The sequence below is a fragment of the Octopus bimaculoides genome, chromosome 14 (genome assembly GCF_001194135.2).
Source record: "Octopus bimaculoides isolate UCB-OBI-ISO-001 chromosome 14, ASM119413v2, whole genome shotgun sequence".
Taxonomy (NCBI): domain Eukaryota; kingdom Metazoa; phylum Mollusca; class Cephalopoda; order Octopoda; family Octopodidae; genus Octopus; species Octopus bimaculoides.
The window spans coordinates 31621704-31625004 of NC_068994.1; positions in this window are offsets into that span (position 1 = coordinate 31621704).

Genomic DNA, 3301 nt, shown 5'->3' on the forward strand with positions numbered 1-3301 from the left:
AGAGAGAGAGAGAGAGAGAGAGAGAGAGAGAGAGAGAGAGAACACTTAGTAGCGCCCAAATGATTTGAACGTACACTCCGAAATCTTTACCGCGGGGTAAAAAGTGGCTGTAAGAAGAATCCAGGTGAGCAGATATGGAGATAATGATGCCAATAAATAATTAAAACCGCTTGGGCAAGATATACAAAATATACATTCATATATGCATGTAAAAATGAGAGAAAACAAAAACTGACGAGGAATATTCGTGTATAAATATATAGATATTAATATATTAACAGAGGAAACTTACACAGAGTACAAAGACACAGAAAATTAAGGGATGAATGTATGGTGTTACAGGTCTGACAGCTGTTTCTAGGGCCTCGGAATTACCTCATAATATTTGCAGATGTAGTTCACAAGAAGTCAAGGATATGTAACCACCAGTGGAAGCATATAAACATAAGGTATATCCGGCCTTCGTCTTTAGGGTGGAGAGATGAGATATTTTATCTCTCCACCCTGAAGACGGAGGCCGGATCTAAACAGAGTTTATATGCTTTCATTACTGGTTTCATATTTTTGTGAGCTACATCTACTAACATCATGAAATAACTCCGAGCAATTGGCGTAAAGGCTATCTTTTTAATTCAGAAACATCAGTGCTCCACCACTGATAGCTACAGAAAAGGAAATAGAGCAATGGCAAGCTTAAAGACTTGGGTCGAATATTTCAATTTCGATTGAAGTTCTCTTTAAGTACTACAATCAGTCAGTGGAGTGGAGGGAAAGAATACTAAATCTTCAGTAGCGTTTAGCGGGGTTGTTGTTTTGTCCGAAGTCGACCCTAATGGATCATTACCATTATAACCAAATGCGTTTCAGCTGTGACCAACACTTTCTGATCAGATAATGTATCTTGAACTACATTTGCCAATATGTCGTTCTTTTTTTAAAGAATCTAATATGTGATTCAATGATGATTTGATTACTGTTTTTAGCAGAGTGAGTGACTGAGTAGAGCATAGTGAAAATAGCGAATTTAGCATGATTGAAAGGCTTAACTCTCAATGAGTTTGCTTCTTGCTAGAGGCTGAGTGAACATGATCAATTATAACTAATCAACGAGCTTTATTAATCCTCTCGAAATATATAATACGAAATTTGTTTAACTTCAATCCTTAGTCATTTCGGAAGCATGCATATTTAAACAGTAACGTATATAATTATGCGACTAACCCACACGCCCTAAAATTAGTGGCCTAGTGCCAAAGTTGGAAACTATTATTATTACTACTACTAGCAGAAATACCCGGCGTTGCCCAGGTTAAAGAGAATAATGAAATTTAAAAACGCCGTTTAGATTACGCAGGTCTCAACTGCTAGTAGCTGAGATACCACCTTTCTACATTAATAATTCTCCAACCCATGCCAGCATGGAACACAGACGTTAAATTGAATGTTAAAAGAAAATTTTCAATTCATATATGTATATAAAGTAAATACACGTAATTCAAGAACACGTTTTGTGTTGCTTATTTTGTAAGCAAAAAACAGGTGCAGATTATAAGCAATGTAAGGCTGATTTTGGTGATTCATTTGACAGAAGTAGTAGAGAGCCAATCCGATGATGAATCTGACCTTTTATCTTGAAAGTTTGCATGAATCCTGGCTCAGTTAAACCTCTTGTGGCTCCAAATGATGTCATCTGTAGTGCAGCGTCGTATTGTCTAATTTTGTTTTGGAAGTGCTTGGAATCTTGGTCAGTTGATGGTAACAGTGTCTTCAATGGCTTTGGAGGTTGGGGGATTGCAGGGAGTTTAACCTTTCCACCACTGCAGCACAGTACAGGTGTCTCTCAGGGCGACTTCCTTGCTTTGCAATGTATGCACTCAGTTGTCATTGCACCAATGGAAACTCTAGTGTCATCTGCATTATAAACTGATGGATCATAATTGAAAGCTGCTTCATAGAAGTTGCTTCTCTGAGCTGTTGCAACTGCTCTTCGTTCTGCAGTGGAGATCCTATTCCTTGTCAGCCGTGCATACCTCTGTTCATCACTTTGAGATGCCCTGGCTTTTGTAGTGCACAGTCTTGGTATGCTTCCTTTTCTGCAGCTGTCTCTCTTTCCCTGGACAGAGACACTCTTTTGGCTGACCTTGACATTGTAGACAAATCTGACACTTTCCTTCTCGTCATGGTTATGTACGTATACAGAGATGCACGGGTGCAGAAGTTAGTAAACAATGAAAATAACTGGGTAACGGAAATTATATTTCTTAACACGACGGGCAGAAAGTAAATAAGAAATTCTTACGGAAAATAAAGAATTGTACGGGTTGAAGCGAAATTTGTCAGTGGACTAAAGAGCCAGTATCGAAGGAGCCAGAAAAAAACCGTTAACAACAGAAAAACACAAAATCATTGCAAAAGTAAATAAAAAATTTTTATGGAAATTAACTAAGTGTACGAATTTAAGTGAAATTTTTGAAGTTACTTCTGTCGGTAAATTATAAACTTACTTTTATCAGTAATTCCGTCAAAAAACAAACAAACAAAAGAAACAAAAAAAACACACAAAACGTTGCAAAAGCAAATAAGAAATTTGTAGGTAAATTTCACGAAGTGTATGGATTGAAATGAACTTTATGAAGTTACTTCTGTCAGTAAATCATGTATGAAATTATTTTCATTAGTAATTGTGAACTTCTTTCTGTCAGTAATTTGTTGTTGTTGTTTGTAAATAGTAATTTAAAACTTACAGTGAAAACAAGTGAAAACAATAGCATATGAAAAATGAAAGTGAAAACAATAGAGAATGAGTGAGATATAGAGAGTGGGAGAGGGAGAGAGCTAACTAGTTAGACAAATAAGATAGATATAGATAGATAAGATATAGAGAGATAGATACAGAGAGATAGATAGGTATAAAAATAGAGCTAGATAGAGAGATATAGACGTCACTAACGCTAGAAAACCGGAAGTAAATATTTTTTAAAAACTTTCAAAGACGTGAATCTAATATAAAAAGCAATATTTTCTTTTTTCTTTTTTTTTTTATGACAAACGGATGTAAGTGAGATGATCAATTTCTGAAAGTTACTTCGCAAATAGTTACCTTCTTTCTCCACGTAACCAGGAACGGGTGTTTTCTGCCCCAAGGGATCCCGTTACTCATTATGTTAAAAATTTTAAGAATTTAAAACCATCCCGGGAACATAAGTAATGTATGTTTCCAGTTTGGAGAAAATCAGTTGAAAAATACGTCAGTTATGATCTTTTACACACACACACACACACACACACACACACACACACA